This window comes from Armigeres subalbatus, chromosome 3 (genome assembly GCF_024139115.2).
Source record: "Armigeres subalbatus isolate Guangzhou_Male chromosome 3, GZ_Asu_2, whole genome shotgun sequence".
In the NCBI taxonomy this organism is placed as follows: Eukaryota; Metazoa; Arthropoda; class Insecta; order Diptera; family Culicidae; genus Armigeres; species Armigeres subalbatus.
Window position 1 is genome coordinate 50,220,161 of NC_085141.1, and position 23,242 is coordinate 50,243,402.

General features: G+C 51.0%; 1 protein-coding gene across 8 annotated transcripts in view; it reads left to right on the forward strand.

The window, feature by feature from the left end:
- The window catches only part of LOC134219559 (neurofibromin), a 124,194-nt gene that overhangs the window by 78,058 nt on the left and 22,894 nt on the right, over positions 1-23,242 (forward strand). The gene's annotated exons all lie outside the window — the stretch shown is intronic.

The following is a 23,242-nucleotide window of genomic DNA, read 5'->3' on the forward strand; positions in this document are numbered from 1 at the left end:
CTTCTCACCGAGAATCAGGTTGACCTTATCCATAGGGCCAGTTATGATCCCCCAATTTCTCAATCGCAACCTTCTCAGCCATTTGTTTTGGCGACGAATCACGCGAACTTCCGACCGATTTCCACCGCCGACAAACTACCGCGAAACTGTTTCGAAACCGTACGAATCGAGCTAATTTCCACCTCCAACGATACTGGGCTCATAACCTTTTGTATGGAAATTTGGTGGGAAATTCCGAAATAACGTATTAAAAAACGATTTACTAGAAACAATTAAACACATTTATTCACATGACTGTTGGTACAGATTAAGTAGTTTTTGTGACATCAGTGCCAGTTTATACAAAATATGAAAGGGAAGATTATTAAGGTGAAGCTAGAAATAGTACAAAACTCTAACACGACTGAAGTTACGCGTTTTCGGCATGAAAAGTTGCTGAGCTTACATTATGCGAGATTGGGACAATCCAGGTGATGAATAATAGTTGATAGAGCTCATTAGTGCGAGTCGGTTGGTTATAGCGTATGCAGAAGCCACCGGACCTGCATTGTGTTAGTTTTATCTTCGTTGAATACCAAAGATAAAAGTGTTTTCAAATTAGTGTTCGTTTAAAAGTAGAACGATCTCGAGGCCACGGGTTTTTGTTCTGCTTTGTGCGGTAAGTTTATTCAAATATGCGCGATCGAAGGTTTTGTTTAAAACAGAACGGTCTCGAGATCACGGAATTTTTGTTCTATCAGTGCGGTCAGTAATTGAACAATTAGTGCACGATGATCAAACACGTTATACACGTATTACTGTTTACCAAGACGAACCTGCTACATGCCCTACCCATATATCCACCATCCCAGTGATTTCTCGTGAGTGCAGATGACTCGTCGGCTTCCATCAAGCGAGTATCACGTCAACATTTCTACTCATCCCTTAATTGACCTGCATTCGGACACTTTTATTGCTTTATATTGGATCACCAGTTTTTACACATTGAGGATGATGTTAGTCCCAAACATTGTCTGTTGGTTTCCTGTGTAATTAAAGCTGACTTCCCGCATAGAAAAAAACCATTTCGTCTAATGTACTAATTATAAACTCATTTTAATACACACCGTTAACATTTACGTTGTTGTTCATTTACATTAATACCATAATTGCTTTTCAGGATTATGATTATTCAGAGTATAAACACATCATTTGCACAACAATACATATGGTTAAAGTTCGGAGAACAGTTGATGAATAATTGTATATAATCCGTCTATCGAAAGATGTTGACACTTTCCGTTCCATGCACCGTATTTATTATAAAAAAAAACACAAGTGCAGTATAAAAGTTAGTTCAAGTGCTGCAATTAGGATTTCATCCAAGTGGAAAGAATAATGGTAAGTTTAACTGATTTGCATTTGTTATTCTCTTGCTGATTATCCGTTGCTTGTTTTATTTTAAGGCTGACTTGCAGGGCTTGTCACCAGCCCCCTAAATTTCCGGTGAACTATGGTGCACAATTTTGCTTGGCACTCGGACGATTATCAGCCTTCCCTACAATGGGGAACGTTGTGAGCCGCTCTAACATGGAGAACAGACGTTCGATTAGATTGGACCCAGGAAAGGATCAAACCTCCCCTTCCCTGTCAGCGTACGACCACATAAATATAGGCATCTTTGCCGTGGAAGGTGATTCTTCGATGATTTTTGGAAGCTAGCGAACCCTAGGTGGAAGTCAAGCTTTACTGAACAATGCACATAAGACAGAGAGACACGCTTGCTTTCTCTTTCTGTCGCCCTGGATATACGGAGTGCCGTTCGTCAATTGTTGATACACAAAGAGCCTACTTTGAAATTTGCAGTTTGTTCTATGATGTCTATCTGTTTTGGGACGACCTAGTTCCCATGAGTTGTTACGATCTTCTCTAAGGTGGCTCGTACCCCTGCCAGCACCACGGGAATGTAGGGATAGGACGATGTGAGTTGCTGGGTGAGATGCTGAGGGCCGCGAGATTGGGTCTATATTATTCCTTCAGGTGCGCGAAGTACCATTGTGGAATTAAAATTCCATCCAAAGGAATGAATAATGGTAAGTTTAACTGATTTGCTTTGTTATTCTCTTGCTGATTATTCGTTGCTGTTTTATTTAGGCTGACTAACAAGGCTTGTCACCAACCCCTGAATTTTCGGGAGACCTAAATTTGGGTGGACTATGTGCACAATTTGTTAAGACCCTGCCGGCACTCAGACGATGATCAGCCTCCCTAAAATAGAAAACAGACGCTGTGTGAGCCGCTTCTAACGTGGAGACAGACGCTCGATTAGACTTGGACCCCAGGAAAGGATCAAACCTCCCCCTTCTCTGTCAGCACACTAGTTCCCACCGAGTTGGCTACCGATCTTCCCTATAGTGGCTCTGCCAGCACCAAGGGCATGGGGATAGGACGATGGGAGTTGCTGGGTAAGAGGCTGAGGGCCACGAGATTGGGTCTATTTTATTCCTTCAGGTGCGCGAAGTACCAATGTACGCTTTACCGTTCATCTAATCTAATTTTTTAATATCTTATAAATTTGATAAAATAAATATTCTGTAAGTTGATATCTCGGTTGATATAGGAATGATTAATAAAATGAAAGAAATTGAAAATAAATTCTGAAGCAATAATATAACGCAAGGGGTACCGTTGTACAAATTCTCCTGGTATGCTTTGATTATAACTTTAAAATAAGACTTATTGTTCGAACCTCGTAAAACGGATGATATCTCAACATTATGTTGTATAATATTAGGAAAATTTTGTTCGAGAAAATGACCGATTTTGTATAGTAACATAACTTAACCGCCCTTTCCACATATTGTAAATTGGTGAAATACCATTTATCATACTGTTGAAACAATCTGGGTAGTAAGGATAACACGTAACTGAACGAAGTACAATTGATTGTGTGTGTGGGTGTGTGTGTGTGTGTGTGTGTGTGTGTGTGTGTGTGTGTGTGTGTGTGTGTGTGTTTTTTTTTACGGGGGGTAAAGGCCATCAAAAATCTGCGCGACAGACACATCGAGCATCCACACTATGATCGAAGGCGAACAGGGATGGTCTCCTCCCGACCTGCTAAAATGTGCCTCCCGGATAAACTGGGTCCCTTATCCTCCTTGCCTCGATCCCCAGGACCACTGGATGCTGCGACTACTTTGGGGGGCTGTGCTCATGCACTTCTCTGTGTGTGTGTGTGTGTGTGTGTGTATGTGTGTGTGTATGTGTGTGTGTGTGTGTGTGTGTGTGTTTTTTTTTTACAAGGGTTAAAGGCCATCAAAAATCTGCGCGACAGACACCTCGAGCATCCACACTATGCTTGAAGGCGAACAGGGATGGGCTCCTCCCGACCTGCTAAAAATGTGCCTCCCGGATAAACCGGGTCCCTTTTCCTCCTTGCCTCGATCCCCCCGGGACCACGGGATGCTGCGACTACTTCGGGGGGGCTGTGCTCATGCACTTCTTCTAAGATTCCGGCCCCTAGCTTAGGCTAGTTCGCCGACTGGCTTGCTGAGATCCACTGCTACGTTGTCTCGATCCCTCGGCGGTCGTGCCGCAAACTTCCTCACTCGAATCCTCCTGACTTCCCCCGGCGTCGAGGGTGGTCCACCAGTTCCGGTGAAGGAAACTTCCGCACTGATGGTGCCCCGACTACCGGCGGCTATCGCAGGGGACGCTTTCGCGCATTGCGCCGACTTCGTCTTCGGGTTGCAGAGGTGGTCCGACAGTTCCGGTGGTGGATGACGTCCGCACTGGCGGTGCCCTACATACCCGAAGCACTTCCTTCTTCTTTCTTCTTTCTTCAGCAGGTTGATTGATCGAGTGCCGAAGTCGGTCCGACGATTCCGGTTGGCAGAAGACTTCCGGTTCACCGGCGCCCCGACGACTCGAGACCAAACACTGCTCACTGTGCTGGATTTCGCTCCAAACCGACGCTTACTTGTTGGTCCCTTCTCCATCGACGCTGCAGCTCTGACAGTATTGCCTCCACGACTCTGCTTACCGCATTCCACGTATCTTCATCGTGACACATTCGCTCTGCGATGTTGTCCACGCTTAGGGTAGGCATTCCTCTACGTGCTTCCGCAAACCTCGGACAATCGAATAACACGTGCTCTGGAGTCTCCTCTACGTTGATACACGCCGGGCAGAAAGGCGAGGACGCATGGCCACACCGGTGCAAATATTGGCGGAAACAACCGTGTCCGGACAGGAACTGTATGAGGTAAAAATTCACCTCACCATGCTCCCTGTTCACCCACGTCGACACATTGGGGATGAGCCGATGGGTCCACCTTCCATTATCCGCATTGTCCCACTCCTGCTGCCACTTCACCAAAGAGTCCAGTTTCACCGTCTTCCTCACATTTCTGGTATCTCTCCGTTGGTAACACTCGATATCCTCTGCAAGGGTTATGCAGATTGGAATCATCCCTGCGATAACGCAAACTGCCTCCGAGGAAATGGTTCGGTACGCACTCGCGACTCGAACGGCCATTAGGCGAAACACGCTGTTCAACTTTCTGCGGTTACGTTTCGTCTTGAGCGCAGCTCCCCAGGCTGGAGCTCCGTACCTCAGTATCGAGGATGATACTGCTGCCAGAAGACGTATACTGCTGCTTTTAGGACCACCCACGTTTGGCATGATCCTTGCAAACGCACTGACCATTTTAGCCGCCTTTTCGCAGCAATAGTCCACATGGGTGTTGAAATTCAACCGGTCGTCGATCATCACTCCTAGATGCCTCAAAGCCCGCACGGACGGTATGTTGTGCCCTCCTACGGTAATCTGGATCCGCTGGATCTCTCGGCAGTTGCTAACCAGCATCACTTCTGTTTTGTGGTGAGCTAGCTACAGCTTGACTCCGTTCATCCAGTTTTCAACTGCGTCGGTCGTTTCCGCCACCAGCATTTCTACTTCTTCCAACGACTCTCCGGTTATTGTAAGGACGACATCGTCCGCGAATCCGAAGATCTTCACGCCTTTGGGCAACTTCAGTTTTAGAACTCCATTGTACATAATGTTCCACAGCGTTGGGCCTAGTATGGAACCTTGCGGAACACCTGCCGTAACCCTAATCGACTTCTGCCCCGAATTCGTTTCGTAAACCAGGATCCGGTTCTGAAAGTAACTTTCCAGGATTCTACACAAGTAGTCAGGAACCCGCATACCGTGCAGCGCTGCGGCGATGGCCTCCCAGCTGGCACTGTTAAAAGCGTTTTTGACGTCAATCGTTACTACAGCGCAGAATCGATTGCCACACCTCTTCTTCTTGGCCGCTCTCTCTGAAACTTCAATGACCGTCCTGATTGCATCCACCGTCGATCTGCCTTTTCGGAATCCGAACTGCTTTTCCGATAAGCCAGTCTCGCCCTCAGTGAACTGCGTCAGCCGATTAAGGATAATCCTTTCCAGGCATTTCTGCAGCACCATCCTGAACAAATCTGGAAACGTCAGAATCGCAGTTTTTAGAGCCACGTTTGGAATTCCATCCGGACCCGGAGCTTTCTTCATCTTCAGACCTTTCGGCACTGATGACAGCTCGTCGTTGGAGACTTGCACACCTGCAATGGTTACTCCGTCTTCATCTGCGTACGGTATAGACGGCCACATCGAAGAATCACGCTGCAGGAAGAGACCGTCCACGATGATCTTCAGCTTATACGTACACATTTCCGCTTGTGTCGCTGGACCCATGATTCTCGCTGTTACGACGCGATAAGCGTTGCCCCAAGGATCAGCGTCAGCTTCCCGGCACAACTTATTGAAGCAGTTAGATTGGCTGACTTTAATCTCCCGTTTGAAGGCCGATCTAGCTTCACGGAAGATTATCTTACGCTCCTCTCTGACTGTTTCAGACCTTGCTCTCTGAAAGCGTCTTCTGGCTCTGAGACACGCAGCACGAAGACTAGCAAGAGTTTCATTCCACCAGTAATTAAGCCTCCGGCTTCTCCTTGGCTCCAGTCTTCTTGGCATCGTCGCATCACATGTCCTCGCAAGAGTTTCTGTCAGCTCATCTGCATCGAGATTTGTAGCGCCGCTGTCTGCTCGAAGTGATTCGATAAAGAGATCCTTGTCGAAGTCCTTCGCCTTCCATTTTCGTCCGCTATTCCTAATCTCTCGCCGTACCGTCGGCATTCGTGTTCCAACACTATACCGAATCGCCTGGTGATCACTATGTGTATAGTCCTCACTAACTCTCCAGCTCATGTTCCTCACCAGTGACGGACTGCAGAACGTGACGTCGATGATGGACTCCTGCTGTCTCTGCGAAATGTACTAACGGTACCTTCGTTGCACAGCCTGACGTCCAGCTTTGCCAACGACTCCAGCAAACTGTAACCTCTGGGGTTAGTCAGCCTGCTTCCCCACTCCACTGCCCAAGCGTTGAAGTCGCCTCCGATGATTACCGGTTTTCGGCCGATCAGCTTCTCCGTGAGTGAGTCCAGCATCCGGTTATAATGCTCCAAGGTCCATCTTGGGGGTGCGTAGCAGCTACACACGAAGATCCCGTTGATTTTGGAGATAACGAAACCCTCGCTTGAGCTGTCTACCACTTCTTGAATAGGGAATTTGCCCATCACTTGGATAGCCGCAAACCCGATGAATCCGCCACCCAGTTGCCGTTGTCAGAAGGGATCCGATACGGTTCAGCAATAATTGCCACGTCACACATTGCTTCTGTTGTCGACTGCCACAAGAGTTGCTGTGCGGTGTCGCAATGATTGAGATTCAACTGGATGATCTCCATTAATCCTGGCCCGCCATCGCCTTCTTGTATGCAGGGCATTGAAAGCCACCCGTCGTATGCTCGTTTCCGTCCTCCGGTTTGCAGAGCAGGCATCTTGGTTGCTTCGTGCAGTCCCTAGCAACGTGTCCTTCTTCACCACATTTCCTGCATAGACCGGATCTATCCGAGCCTTTGCAGTTTCGCGCCTGGAGGCCAAACGCCATGCATTTGAAACATCGCTCCATCTGCTTGGTGACTCGTGGAGCGAATCTCAACGGGCACACCGACCATCCTACTTTCACCTTGCCCGCCTCCACCATTTTATTGGCAGCCTCTGCTGGTAGTCGTATCGCTGCTACTTGTGTGCCACCGTACGCTCTCCTCAATCGAATCGTCATTTGCACTTCCCCCAGCTTGCATTGTGAGACCAGTGCATCCCTCAGTTCGTCTTCCGTCGTGATCTCGTCCATGTCTCTGCACTCGACCACTGCTTCCTGCGTTAGAGCTCTTACGTTACCGTCACTGCCCAATGAGTTGGCAATGAGCTCCCGGAAGGCCGAGCTCTTGATCGTGGGATCCTTCTTCAGCTCGAACAGCAACTCCCCCTTCTGGGTACGCCTAGTTCTCACCACTTTCTCACCCAAGTCTTTTAGCTCCGGGTCCTCTCTCACCTTCTTCAGGATCGCTGCGTACGACGTTTTATCGCTCGCTTCCACGATCAGGGCATCACCTTTAACTCTCTCCCGAGGAGAACGACGTTTTTCTTTTTTCTTCTGTTCCTTCCTCTTTTCTATATTCTCCTTCTGCTTCTTCCTCTTCTCCTGCTGACTTTCCACGGTCTGCCACTCACCACCTTTGACGCGTTCCTTCAGCACGCTGGCGAAGTCCTGCACATTTCGTTGCTTTTTCGTGACTTCCTGCTCTCCAGCCTAATCCCTTCCTCGCTTTTCCGTGTGAGTGATTCGGGGCTTTTAGGTGCCTGCTGTGTCTCAACTGCTGTATGATCCGCCGCTTCTTTCAGCACCTTTTCAGCTGCTTCGGCTCTCTTTTTTAGCGCGATCTGTTCGTGTTCGGCTGCTTTTACGGCGGACTTGATGCTCGTCACTAGAAGCTTGATCTTCGTGTGAACATTGTGCTTGTCCTTCACGAAGTCATAAAGCTCGTTGACTCGCTTCCGCACCTCCATCAGGTTGGTCCTTTGAAGTAGCTTGTAGCTTGTAGCTTGTAGCTCCTCCTGAATAGCACCACTTTCCGATTTTTGGACACCCTATTCCCGGATCCCGGATCCTAGCTCCTGTTGGCCTGCCTGGTTCTCAGCAGTCTTGGCCGTACTACTGGTACTCGCTACTGCTGCCTGCGACATCACTGGAGATCGCTGCAACTTCCCACTTTTTGCGAAAACATTCGCTCCGCCTGCTCCTTCGTTGTTTTTTGTATTCGTTTCCATATTAAAGGGTCCCCTCCGGGCCGTTATCTCTACCTGTTGTAGATAGTTGCCTTTTGTGATCCCATGGGTGCCTTTGTAAACAGTGAGGTCCATGCAAGGGTTGACTCCGGTGCCTTATAGCACCGTGTTCAGAGCCGGATCGACGTAAATCAGGAATGGTGCATCTGAACCTACTACCCACCGGTATAGGTGACAGGTTTTGAGCGTTACCGGAGGCCTGCCAGGTTGTTTATCGGGACGGAGGCAGACGAGCCATTAGCCTGCTTGCCATTTCAAAAAGATGTCACTCTTTTTTACTCAGGAAACAGAATAGCTCGACTGTCAGCCCATATACGCCTAGTCCTATCCATAACCGAGAATCGTCCAATGTCGTTTGCTGTGACCAGTATACCATAATCAGGATCTTACTGGTGTGAATCCTGATGTGCCGGTTGGCACTCCTCTTGGGCTTGTGTGCTTTGAGCGGCGCACGGTTGCTTTGATAGGGCCTGCTTGCAGACACATGCAGCTTTTTATAGAGGATCAACAGAGCCCACTGTCAAACCCCACCACATCCTAGACAGGCCCCCTAACTCGCAGTGGCCATTGGGAGGGGTCGTCAAGCCCTTGGACAAAGTCCCTGCTGCCCGCTGTGTGTGTGTTTATTTTTTTTTTTTTTTTTTTTTACAAGGGTTAAAGGCCATCAAAAATCTGCGCGACAGACACCTCGAGCATCCACACTATGCTCGAAGGCGAACAGGGATGGGCTCCTCCCGACCTGCTAAAAATGTGCCTCCCGGATAAACCGGGTCCCTTATCCTCCTTGCCTCGATCCCCCCGGGACCACTGGATGCTGCGACTACTTCGGGGGGCTGTGCTCATGCACTTCTTCTAAAATTCCGGCCCCTAGCTTAGGCTAGTTCGCCGACTGGCTTGCTGAGATCCACTGCTACGTCTCGATCCCTCGGCGGTTGTGCCGCTGTGTGTGTGTGTGTGTGTGTGTGTGTGTGTGTGTGTGTGTGTGTGTGTGTGTGTGTGTGTGTGTGTGTGTGTGTGTGTGTGTGTGTGTGGGTTTTTTTTTTTTTTTTTTTTTTTTGCAAGGGTTAAAGGCCATCAAAAATCTGCGCGACAGACACCTCGAGCATCCACACTATGCTCGAAGGCGAACAGGGATGGGCTCCTCCTGACCTGCTAAAATGTGCCTCCCGGATAAACCGGGTCCCTTATCCTCCTTGCCTCGATCCCTGGGACCACTGGATGCTGCGACTACTTCGGGGGGGGCTGTGCTCATGCACTTCTTCTAAAATTCCGGCCCCTAGCTTAGGCTAGTTCGCCGACTGGCTTGCTGAGATCCACTGCTTCATTGTCTCGATCCCTCGGCGGTCGTGCCGCAAACTTCCTCACTCGAATGCCCGCTGTGTGTGTGTGTGTGTGTGTGTGTGTGTGTGTGTGTGTGTGTGTGTGTGTGTTTTTTTTTTTTTTTTTTGCAAGGGTTAAAGGCCATCAAAAATCTGCGCGACAGACACCTCGAGCATCCACACTATGCTCGATGGCGAACAGGGATGGGCTCCTCCTGACCTGCTAAAATGTGCCTCCCGGATAAACCGGGTCCCTTATCCTCCTTGCCTCGATCCCCAGGACCACTGGATGCTGCGACTACTTGGGGGCTGTGCTCATGCACTTCTTCTTAAATTCCGGCCCCTTGCTTAGGGTTGGTCGCCGACCGGCTTGCCGAGAGCCACTGCCACGTCTCGATCCCTCGGCGGTTGTGCCGCAAACTTCCTCACTGAATCCTCCTGACTTCCCCGGCGTCGAGGGTGGTCCACCAGCTCCGGTGAAGGAAACTTCCATCAGTGCCCCCGACTACCGGCGGCTATCGCAGGGGACGCTTTCGCGCATTGCGCCGACTTCGTCTTCGGGTTGCAGAGGTGGTCCGACAGTTCCGGTGGTGGATAACGTCCGCACTGGCGGTGCCCTACATACCCGAAGCACTTCCTTCTTCTTTCTTCTTTCTTCAGCAGGTTGACGGTTCGAGTGCCGAGGTCGGTCCGACGATTCCGGTTGGCAGAAGACTTCCGGTTCGCTGGCGCCCCGACGACTCGAGACCCAACACTGCTCACTGTGCTGGATTTTGCTCCAAACCGACGCTTACTTGCTGGTTCCTTCTCCATCGACGCTGCAGCTCTGACATTATTTGTGTCACGACTCTGGTTACCGCATGCCACGTACCTTCATCGCGACACATTCGCTCTGCGATGTTGTCCGCCCTTATGGCAGGCATTCTCCTACGTGCCTCCGCAAACCTCGGGCAGTCGAATATCACGTGCTCTGAGTCTCCTCTACGTCGATACACGCCGGGCAGAATGGCGATGACGCATGGCCACACCGGTGCAAATATTGGCGGAAACAACCGTGTCCGGACAGGAACTGTGTGAGGTAAAGTTCACCTCACCATGCTCCCTGTTCACCCACGTCGACACATTGGGGATGAGCCGATGGGTCCACCTTCCATTATCCGCATTGTCCCACTCCTGCTGCCACTTCACCATAGAGTCCAGTCTCACCGCCTTCCTCACATTTCTGGTATCCCTCCGTTGGTAGCACTCGATGTCCTCTGCTAGGGTTATGCAGACTGGAATCATCCCTGCGATAACGCAAACTGCCTCCGACGAAATAGTTCGGTACGCACTCGCGACTCGAATGGCCATTAGACGAAACACGCTATTCAGCTTCCTCCGGTTACGTTTCGTCTTGAGCGCAGCTCCCCAGGCTGGAACTCCGTACCTTAGTATCGAGGATGATACTGACGCAAGAAGACGCCTACTGCTGCCTTTCGGACCGCCGACGTTCGGCATGATCCTTGCTAACGCACTGATCATTTGAGCCGCCTTTTCACAGGAATAGTCCACGTGGGTGTTGAAGTTCAACCGGTCATCAATCATCACACCTAGATGTCTCAGAGTCCGCACCGACGGGATGTCGTGCCCTCCAATGGTAATCTGCATCCGCTGGATTACTTTGCAGTTGCTGACCAGCATCACTTCCGTTTTGTGATGAGCCAGCTGCAGCTTGACTCCATTCATCCAGGTTTCTACTGCGTCGGTCGCTTCCGCCACCAGCATTTCCACCTCCTCCAGTGACTCACCGGTTATCGTTAGGACGACATCATCCGCGAATCCGTAAATCTTTACACCTTTGGGCAACTTCAGTATCAGCACCCCGTTGTACATCACATTCCATAACGTCGGGCCTAGTATGGACCCTTGTGGAACGCCCGCCGTAACCCTGATCGACTTCTGCCCCGAGTTCGTGTCGTAAACCAGAATCCGGTTCAGGAAGTAGCTCCTAAGGATCTTACACAGGAAGTCGGGGATTCGCATTCCATGCAGCGCTGCGGCGATGGCCTCCCAGCTGGCACTATTGAACGCGTTTTTGACGTCAATCGTCACTACCGCGCAGAACCGATTGCCGCTCCTCTTCTTCTTGGACGCCCTCTCTGCATCTTCAATGACTGTCCTGATTGCATCCACAGTCGATCTGCCTTTGCGGAATCCGAACTGTTTTTCCGATAAGCCAGTCTCACCCTCCGTGAACTGTGTAAGCCTATTAAGGATAACCCTTTCCAGAAGCTTCCAAGTGTATCCAGCAGACATATGGGCCTATACGATGCTGGATTCCCCGGCGGTTTTCCTGGTTTCGGCAGCAGCACCAGTTTCTGGATCTTCCACGTGTCCGGAAAATTACCGTCTACTAAACACTTCTGCAGCACCATCCTGAACAGATCCGGGAACGCTAAAATCGCGGATTTTAGAGCCACATTTGGAATTCCATCCGGACCCGGAGCTTTTTTCAACTTCAAACCTTTCGCCACTGATAATAGCTCGTCATTGGTGACTTGCATACCTGCAGCGGTTACTCGGTCTTCATCTTCGTACGGCGTACGCGGCCACGTCGTAGAACCATGCTGCGGGAAAAGACCGTCCACGATGATCTTCAGCTTGTCTGGACACATTTCGGCTGGCGTCGCTGGACCCCTGATCTTCTTTGTCACAACTCGATAAGCGTTACCCCAAGGATCAGCGTCAGCTTCCTGGCACAACTCTTTGAAGCAGTTAGACTTGCTGATTTGGATCGCCCGTTTGAATGCCGCTCTAGATTCGCGGAAAACTATATTTCGCTCCTCTCTGACCATTTCAGACCGTGCCCTCTGAACGTGTCTCCTAGCTCTGAGACAGGCAGCGCGAAGATTTGCAAGATTTTCGTTCCACCAGTAACTTGGCCGTCGGCTATTCGTTGGCTCAATTTCCTCGGCATCGTCGCATCGCAAGCCCTCGCTAGCGTTTCCGTCAGTTGGTCTGCGTCAAGGTTTGTAGCGTCGCTGTTCACTCGAAGTGCTTCGATAAAAAGATCCTTATCGAAGTCCTTCGTCTTCCATCTTCGCCAACTAGACCTTGTCTCCTGTCGTACCGTCGGCGTTCGCGTTCCAACACTATATCGGATCGCCTGGTGATCGCTATGGGTATATTCTTCACAAACTCTCCAGTTCATGTTCCTCGCCATCGACGGACTGCAGAACGTGACATCGATGATGGACTCCCTGCCATCTCTACGGAATGTACTAACGGTACCTTCGTTGCACAATCTTACTTCCAGCTTAGCCAGCGCCTCCAGCAAACTGTAACCTCTGGCGTTAGTCAATCTGTTTCCCCAATCCACTGCCCAAGCATTGAAATCGCCTCCGATGATCACTGGATTTCGGCCGATCAGCTTCTCCGTGAGTGAGTCCAGCATCCGGTTATACTGCTCCAAAGTCCACCTTGGGGTGCGTAACAGCTACAGACAAAGATCCCGTTAATTTTGGCGATTACGAAACCCTCGCTTGAACTGTCTACCACCTCTTGGATAGGAAATCTGCCCATCACTTGGATAGCCGGAATCCGGTACGGCTCAGCAATAATTGCCACGTCGCACATTGCTTCTGTTGTCGACTGCCACAACAGCTGCTGTGCGGTGTCGCAATGGTTGAGATTCAACTGGATGATCTCCATTAATCTCGGCCCGCCATCGCCTTCTTGTAGGCAGGGCATTGAAAGCCACCCGTCATGTGGTCGTTTCCATCCTCCGGTTTGCAGAGCAGGCATCTTGGTTGCTTCGTGCAGTCCCTAGCAACGTGTCCTTCTCCACCACATTTCCTACAAAGACCGGATCTGTCTGGGCCACTGCAGTTTCGCGCCTGGTGTCCAAATGCCATACATTTGAAGCATCGCTCCATCTGTTTGGTGATTCGAGGGTGAGTCTCAACGGACACATAGACCATCCGACCTTCACCTTGGCCACCTCCACCATTTTGTTGGCGGCATCTACCGGTAGTCGTATCGCTGCTATTTGTGTACCACCGTACGCTTTCCTCAACCGAATGGTCATCTGAACTTCGCCCAGCATGCATTGTGAGATCAGTGCATCCCTCAGTTCGTCTATCGTGGTGATCTCGTCCAGGTCTCTGCATTCGACCACGGCCTCCTGCGTTAAAGCCCTTACGTTTCCTTCACTACCTAAGGAATTGGCAATGAGCTCCCGGAAGGCCGAGCTCTTGACCGTGGGATCCTTCTTCAGCTCGAACAGCAATTCCCCCTTCTGAGTACGCCTAGTCCTCACAACTTTTTCACCCAAGTCCTTGAGCACCGGGTCTTCTCACCTTCCGTAATATCGCTGCGTATGTCGTCTTGTCGCTCACTTCGACTATCAAGGCGTCCACCTTGACCCGCTCACGAGAAGAGCGATGTTTTTCTTTCTTCTTCTGCTCCTTCTTCTTTCCACGTACTCCTTCTGCTTATTTCTCTTCTCTCGCTGACTTTCCACGGTTTGCCAATCACCGTTCTTGACGCCTTCCTTCAGTACGCTAGCACTATCTTGCACGTTCCGCTGCTTCTTCAGGATTTCCTGCTCTCCTGAGAGTCCCTGCTTCGCTTCTCCGTGCGAGTATTTCGGGAGCTCATTGGTGTTTGCAGTGTCTCGACTGTTGTATGCTCCGCTGCATCTTTCAGTGCTTTTTCAGCTGCTTCCGCTCTACTTTTGAGCGCGTTCTGTTCGTGCTCAGCAGATTTAACGGCGGACTTGATGCTCGTCACTAGAAGCTTGATCTTCGTGTGAACATTGTGCTTGTCCTTCACGAAGTCATAGAGCTCGTTGACTCGCTTCCGCACCTCCATCAGGTTGGACCTCCCAAATTGTAGATCCTCCTGAATAGCACTACTTTCCGATTTTGGGGTGGACACCCTATTTCCGGATCCTAGCTCCTGTTGGCCTGCCTGGTTCTCAGCAGCCTTGGCCATACTGCTGGTACTTGCTACTGCTGCCTGCGCCATCACTGGAGATCGCTGCAGCCTCCCACTCTTTGCGAAAACATTCGCACCGCCTGCTCCTTCGTTGATTGTAGAATTTGTTTCCATGTAAAAGGGTCCCCCTCCGGGCCGTTATCTCTTCCTGTTGTAGATAGTCGCCTCTTGTGATCCCATGGGTGCCTTTGTAACAGTGAGGTCCATGCAAGGGTTGACTCCGGTGCCTTATAACACCGTGTTCAGAGCCGGATCGGCGTAAATCAGGAATGGTGCATCTGAACCTACTACCCACCGGTATAGGTGACAAGTGTTGAGCGTTACCGGAGGCCTGCCAGGTTGTTTACCGGGACGGAGGCAGACGAACCATTAGCCTGCTTGCCATTTCAAAAGATGTCACTCTTTTTTACTCAGGAAACAGAATAGCTCGACTGTCAGCCCATATACGCCTAATCCTATCCAAAAACCGAGAATCGTCCAATGTCGTTTGCCGTGACCAGTATACCATAATCAGGATCTTACTGGCATCAATCCTGATGTGCCGGTTGGCACACCTGTTGGGCTTGTGTGCTTTGAGCGGCGCACGGTCGCTGTGATAGGGCCTGCTTGCAAACACATGCAGCTTTTTATAGAGGTTCAACAGAGCCCACTGTCAAACCCCACCACGTTCTAGGCAGGCCCCTAACTCGCAGTGGCCATGGGGAGGGTCGTCAAGCCCTTGGACAAAGTCCCTGCTGCCCCTGTGTGTGTGTGTGTGTGTGTGTGTGTGTGTGTGTGTGTGTGTGTGTGTGTGTGTGTGTGGGTTTTTTCTTCCTGAACAATGGAGGGGGAATCTGCTCAACAGACATCCTGGGTTGACCAGGAAGTGCTGGGTTAGGGGCCACCTCCAATGAGGGAGGCAGGACTGCATCCCCGACCAGCTAAACCGTTTCCATTGCTGCCAAGCCCATCGTCCCTTCGGTACAACCAGAAAGTAATGCTTCAAAGGGGTGCCAGTGCATAACGCACCTTCGAGGTTAGCTGTGTGTTGCAGCATCGAACATCGTGACTCGCTTTTGAAGAAGAACACCATGGTATCGTGACGGCGCATTGCCGGCTTTCCAGATGGCCTTACCACGCCCTATGTCCTCGGAAGGTGGGCAGGGTCGACTTCGCGCCTGCTTCCCTCTGCACGACTGGTATCAAGAATGATGATGCCGCGTGCACCCCAAATTGACCTTTCTGCGATAGGGCCTATTCGCCAACACACAGAGGGACTTGCCGACGCGGTGCCTACGCCTGCCCCAGCCTTGACGAGGACCCCTTTCCGTCCTCGGGCTCGGAACCCGCCCGGTTGACCGACGCCGCGAAAGCGACGATACCATGTTGTTTTTCACGCGGCCACTTGTTCGATAAAAGGATCGAGTTCGACCACAGGGCACCGGTATGACCCATGAAGCCGACTCCGAACCCTTGGACCACCTCTTATTTGTGCCTGAACTAGCCATCCCTCGAGTCCACGCGCCACCTTCTGTGTAGCTCCGAGACGATTTGGACGATAGCCGATAAAACGGCGTTCCAGCCAACTTCATCTTTACACATCCTCCCAACTAGGTTGTCCGGGGTAGTGTCCAGACCACATGTGGCAAGCATGTGGTCACGCATTGTGCGAAAACGCGGGCACACGAACAACACGTGTTCCGCCGTTTCCTCTAAACCAACGCACACCGGACACTCGGGCGAGGCCGAGTGTCCGAACCGGTGTAGGTACTGTCTGAAGCAACCATGGCCTGTAAGGACCTGGGTCAGGTGGAAAGTGATTTCCCCATGGCGCCTCTTGACCCACGTACCTATCTCCGGTATCAACCTATGTGTCCATCTACCCTTAGTGGAACTGTCCCACGCACGCTGCCTATTGACCATTGAGGCCAACCTGACAGTCCTGCGGATGCCTCTCGTGCCGCGCATTTCAAAGCACTCTATGTCTTCACCGATAACGATGTCAATAGGCATCATACCGGTGATGACGCAGAGTGCATCGTGCGACACGGTACGGTACGCGCTCGCAACTCTTAGGCACATGAGCCTATACGTACTTTCTAACTTCGTTCTGTAGCAGTTAATACGCAGGGCCGTGCCCCAAGCTGGCCCCCCATACCTCAGTATGGACAGAGCAACGCTAGCCAGAAGCTTGCGCTTGCTGGCATAAACCGCAGAGCTATTGGACATCATCCGGGACAAAGCCGCTATAGCTGTGGAGGCACGCTTGCAGGCGTAATTGACGTGGCTACCAAAGGTGAGCTTATCGTCGATCATTACCCCCAAGAGTTTGATGGAGCGTTCAGAGGTGACCGTGCAGTTGCCTGCCCTTATCACCGCTTGCTGCTCCGACTTTCGGTTGTTAACAACAACCACCTCAGTCTTGTGGTGAGCCAGTTCTAACTTCCTGGAACTCATCCACTCCTCCACAATTGCGATCGAGTGGGCTGCAGTCAACTCCACCTCTTCGATCGATTCGCCGTAGACCTCCAGCGTAATATCATCTAAGAAGCCGAAGATTACCACGCCCACCGGGAACTTCAACCCCAAGACACCGTCGTACATGACGTTCCATAACACCGGACTTGCGGAACCCCTAGATTATGCCCCGCCTTCGTGTCGTATACCAGTACTCGATTCTGGAAGGAACTTCCGAGAATCTTGTACAGGTACTCGGGAATTGCAAGACGTAGGAGTGCATCTGCAATAGCTGCCCAACTGGCACTATTGAAAGCATTCCTCACGTCGAGAGTCACTACTGCACAATAGCGAACTCCCCTCCTCTTACGCTGGATAGCTATCTCCGCGGATTTGGTAACCGACAAGTCAGCGTCTATGGTCGACTTACCCTTTCGGAAGCCAAACTGGTTACTCGATAGACCATCCGCACCCTCTGTGCGTATCAACAACCTGTTGAGGATGATCTTTTCGAGCACCTTCTCCGCCATATCAAGCAGGCATATTGGTTTATATGCCGACGGATCCCCCGGTGGTTTTCCCGCCTTTGGCAATAGGACCAAGCTCTGCCTTTTCCATGCTTCGTCCAGGCATCTCTGCATGACAGATCTGAACATCTCGGGAGCCTCGGCAATGGCCGCTTTAATGGCCAGGTTCGGAATACCATCCGGTCCTGGCGCCTTACCTACACTAAGGGACTGTGCAATCACCGCAAGTTCCGCCACAGTTACTCTTCCCTCTTCGGCCACCCTGGCTCCTGGCAGCTCCACGACGGGAGGCCAGGGGCTTGGGTCGTGACGTGGGAAGAGCCCCGCGATGATCCTCTCCAGCATCTCTGGAGACCGCTCTGTAGGGGCCATCGCCCCACGTGTCTTGGCCATTACGACCCTATAGGCGTCACCCCATGGATTCGCGTTGGCACTTTGACACAGGCCCTCGAAGCAGGCTTTTTTGCTTGATCTAATCTCAGTCTTCAGAGCGGCTCTAGCAGCCACGAACGCCACCCGTCGTTCAACACGCTCCTCTTCTGTGCGTGCTCGCTGCATCCGCCTCCTTGCCCGTAGGCAGGCGCGGCGCAGGTTCGCAATTGCTTGAGTCCACCAGTAAGCCGGTGGTCTCCCATTCCTAGGGTGGACTTTCCTAGGCATGGTGGCATCGCATGCACGCGAGAGTACTGTTACCAGCTGCTCGCCACTCAGACCGAGAGTATTGTGCTCGCGGCGGAGCGCTTCCTTAAACACCTCGTCGTCGAAGTATGATGTCTTCCACATACGAGGACTAGGCCTCGCCCCTTCTTCCGTCCGCTGAATGCTAGTCGTATAGTCGATACTGTAGTGAACCGCCAGGTGGTCGCTGTGAGTGTAGCCATCATCTACCCTCCAGTTCGAACTACTCGTTTGGCCAGGGCTCCAGAACGTAACGTCGATAATCGACTCGGCGCCGTTCCAGCTGTAGGTACTTTTGGTACCGACATTAGCCAAGTCCATATCCAACATGGCCAGTGATTCCAGCAGGATCTGCCCCCGTTGATTCGTGGATCGGCTTCCCCATTCCACGGCCCAAGCGTTGAAGTGACCATCGAGGAGGCGCATAGCAGCTGCAGAAGAAGACCCCGTTGCGTGTGTGTGTGTGTGTGTGTGTGTGTGTGTGTGTGTGTGTGTGTGTGTGTGTGTGTGTGTGTGTGTGTGTGTGTGTGTGTGTGTGTGTGTGTGAGTGAGTGTGTGTGTGCGGTGCAAGGTGCGTGTGTGTGTGTGGTCCCCCCGGGACTTACTGGATGTCAATACTTCGGAGAGGGGCTGTGCTCATGCACTTCACTTGTCCAGCCTCCAGCAAGCATTGCTAGTTCGCTGCATTCTCCTCATCATTACTGATGCAAGTATGACTGCGTATCTCCACTACGATACGTTTTGCATTTGGCGCTCGTACAATTGCTCTCACTTCTTAATTACGACACGATTACATCGATCATTGGGCGTACCGATTGAGTGCCGAGGTCGGTCCATTGATTCCGGTTGAAGGATGGCTTCCGGTTCACTGGCGCCCCGACGACTCCGAACCGGTCGTTTTCCCACGATCGGCTACTATTCATCTCCTTCGCTCACTATCCAGTGCTCTCTGGTCTTCACGCCATTTTCGCTGCAACGACAGCATGATCTGCGTTACTGCTCTGTTCACCATGTTCCACGTATTTTCATTTTCGCACATTTCCTGAACGATGTTGTCGGGATTTATGCTTCGAGTGCTGACCGTTGAGATCCAACTCCGTTCTGCCCTGAATCGTGGACAGTCGAATATCACGTGCTCCGGTGTTTCTTCACAGTTCGGACAGGCCGGACAAAGTGGAGACTCTGCGTGTCCGAATCTATGCAAATACTTCCTGAAGCATCCATGGCCTGACAGGAACTGCGTCAGAAAGAAGTTGACTTCTCCGTGTTTTCTGTGCTCCCACGACTGCAGGTTCGGAATGAGCCGATAGGTCCACCTTCCTTTCGAACTACTGTCCCAATCCTGCTGCCACTTTCGCATCGAATCGACTCTCGCAATCTTGCGTGCTCCCATCGTTCCACGTAGTCCATAGCAGACACAATCTTCCTCCAATAAGATTTTGATGGGAGTCATGCCTACTATGACGCAGACCGCATCCATCGAAATGGTCCGGTACGCACTTGCCACCCGCATAGCCATTAACCTGTATGTGCTGTTGAGCCGTGTCAGGTTCCTTTTCGTGATTCCTCCTGCCGCCCAGACGGGAGCACCGTATCTGAGTACAGAAGTAGAAACGCTGGCTAGGAGTCTCCTGTTTCTGCTACTAATCGCAGAGCTATTCGCCATTACTCTGGTTAATGCTGTGGTGGCTTTTGCTGCCTTATCGCAAGCGTAATCGACGTGGCTGTTGTAGTTGAGCTGGTCATCGATCATCACCCCAGATGCTTCACTTCTCGCTTCGACTCGATGGTGACCTCCCCGACCGTGATTGTAGTCTGCTGAACTGCTTTCTGGTTGCTGATTATCATCACTTCGGTTTTATGGTGGGCTAATGCCAGCTTTTTTCCGCACATCCAGTTCTCCACTATTCTTATGGCCTCCGTAGAACGTACTTCCACCTCATCTACTGTTTCTCCGAATACCAAGAGCACCATGTCGTCCACAGACCCAACTACCTTCACCTCTCTTGGTAGTCTAAGCTGCAACAACCCGTCGTACATCGCATTCCACAACGTCGGCCCATGATGGAATCTTGTGGAACACCAGCTGTTATTTCTACTCTCTTAAGTTCCTTATGTGTTTTGTAAACTAGTGTTCGATTCTCAAAATAGCTCTTTAGAATTCTGCAAAGGTATCCCGGAACTCTCATCCTGTGTAGAGAGTTAGCTATTGCTTCCCAACTCGCACTGTTGAACGCATTTTTCACGTCTAAGGTAACCACCGCGCAGTAGCGGTTACCTCTTCTCTTTTGCTTCTTGGCTGCTTCAGCTGCTTCTACGACTTCCCGGATAGCGTCAACTGTGGATCTGCTCTTTCGGAACCCAAACTGCTTGCACGATAATCCGTTGTCGCCTTCTGTGTAGATAGTTAATCTGTTGAGGATGACCTTCTCCAGGAGTTTTCCGACCGTGTCTAGCAGACAAATAGGTCTGTAGGACGATGGGTCTCCGGGTGGCTTACCCGGCTTCGGCAGCAATACTAGTTTTTGCCGCTTCCAGCAATCGGGAAAGTTTCCTTCATCGATGCACTTCTGCAACGTGCTACGGAACATATCCGGGTTCGCCTGGATCGCTGCTTTCAAGACCAGGTTGGGGATACCATCTAGTCCAGGAGCTTTGTTTGCTTTTAGGCTTTTCGCAGCAGTGATGAGTTCCTGATTCGTAAGCAGGGCTTCATTCGTACTGGTGTTATTTTCGCCATACGGTGTGGGTGGCCAGACCGTTGGCTCGTGGTGTGGAAACAGACCTTCGATAATTGTCCTAAGCTTTTCTGGGCACCTCTCTGGCGGTATCGATGGACCTCTAATCTTTGCCATAGCGACCCTGTATGCATCCCCCCATGGGTTAGCATCTGCGTTACGACAGAGCTCTTGCATGCAGGCTGCCTTGCTGAGCCTAATTTCCTTTTGAAAGCAGCTCTTGCTGCACTGAACACAGGTCTACGCTCTTCCCTTTCGACATTGTTGCGGGCTCTCTGCATTCTCCTCCTTGCTCTAAGACAGTTGCGACGGAGTTCGGCGATCGTTCCATTCCACCAGTAGACTGGACGGCGAACATGTCGTGGCTGTACTTTTCTCGGCATAGTTGCATCGCAGGCTCGAGTCAATGCTGCAACCAGCTCGTCTGGACTCAGGTTTACCAGGTTGCGCTCGAATCTAATTGCCTCTGCTAGCACCTCCTTGTTAAAGGTTTCTGTCTTCCACCTAAGCTCTTTGGTACCACACTCACGTGCTTGTATCGCTACTTTCTCTCCGACGCAGTATCGGACCGCCTGATGATCGCTATGTGTATAGCCTTCGCAGACTCTCCAGTTTATGTTCCTCGTTAATGCAGGACTGCAAAAGGTAACATCAATTATGGACTCTCTGCCATCTCTCCGGTAGGTACTCGTCGATCCTTCGTTAACCAGATCTACGTTTAGCCTAGCAAGTGCTTCCAACTTCTTTGGTTAGTGGCTGCCCTACTCTAACGCCCAGGCATTAAAGTCACCAGCGGTGACGACTGGCCTCCTGTCGGTAAGCTCCGCTACTAACGTATCCAGCATCTGATTAAACTGATCACTTGTCCAACGTGGAGGTGCGTAGCAGCTACATATATAGACTCCGTTAACTTTGGCGATCACGAAGCCTTCAGCTGCACGGTACACGATGTCTTGGAAAGGATATCTCCCTACTGTACATATTGCGGCGGTTCCAGCGTCATCTGCTACCCAATTCCCGTCTCCTGATGGAATACGGTATGGATCCGAAATGATCGCAATGTCGCACCTCGATTCTCTTGCGGATTGCCACAGCAGTTGCTGTGCGGTATCACAGTGGTTGAGATTAATTTGTACTACCTCCACTGTGATTTACCAGACATCGCCTGTTTATACGCTGGACATTTCTGACCGCCAGTAACGTGGTCTCTACATCCATCATTCCTACAGATTAGGCATTTTGGTGGCTTTTTGCAGCTTTGCGCTTTGTGGCCATCCTCTCCACACCTTCTACAAAGTTTCGATCTATCTGGACCTTTGCAATTTCGTGCCAGATGGCCAAATTCTTGGCACCTGAAGCACACCTCTGGTTGCTGAGAGAGGCTCAGCGAGCACACCGACCAACCGACTTCAACTTTACCGATTTTCAATGCTTTGTCGGCAGCATCTACCGGAAGCTTTATTCCTGCGACCTGTGTACCGGATGGCCCCCTTCTTAACCGGATTGTCATTTCGACGACTCCCAGATCAAATTGCTCCTTCATTGCGGTAATTACATCGTCTGCGGTTGTTATCTCATCCATATCCACGCATTTTTAGGTTCACTTCAGGCGCCATAGCTCTCACTTGCGCTTTATCTCCCACTACCCTCTCTGTCTCCTTATATGATGAGCTCTTGTTCTTCGAGTCTTTTTTCAACTCGAAGATCATGTCACCCGCCCGTGTGCGCCGGATTTTATGTACGTCGGCACCGAAGTCCTTCAGTTTTGGAGCTGTCCTTATGGTCCGCAGGACCTTCAGATATCCTTCCTCGCTAGTCTTCACTAAAAGCGCCTCAACTTTCTTTTCCCCCTTTTTTTGATGACATTTTGTCTATCGCTCGCATTGATCCGATTCTTTTTCGTCTTCTTTTGGACCACCTGCCATGGTGTCCTTTTGTTGCTATCGTCGGTCTCTTCCGCCTATGGGAAAGCCATGCGTTTGAGTAGACCGTCTCTCCGTTTTTGGAGCTTCCTGGTGTTTCGTCTCCGGGCGAGGACTTATGCCTCTTAGGCAAGGATGCCGGTGTGTTTTCCGGTTGCACTGTCTTCTCTTTTCTGCTCTTGTTGGGCTCTTCCGGAATCAGTCCAGGTGTGTCCTTTGCAGCGCCGCTGATGCAAGGGTGTGTTTTGCATCAGTCAATTCTCTCTCAGCTTTTTTCTGCTCTCTGCGTTAGGGTTGTGCCACTCCGTCATGGCTGACCCAAGAGCCCTCCGGATCTTCAACACCAGCTCTTTGATGCCCTTATGCACATTATGCTTCTTGTCGACGAACTCGTGGAGCTCTTCTGCCCAGTTCTTTGCTGCTTGTATCTT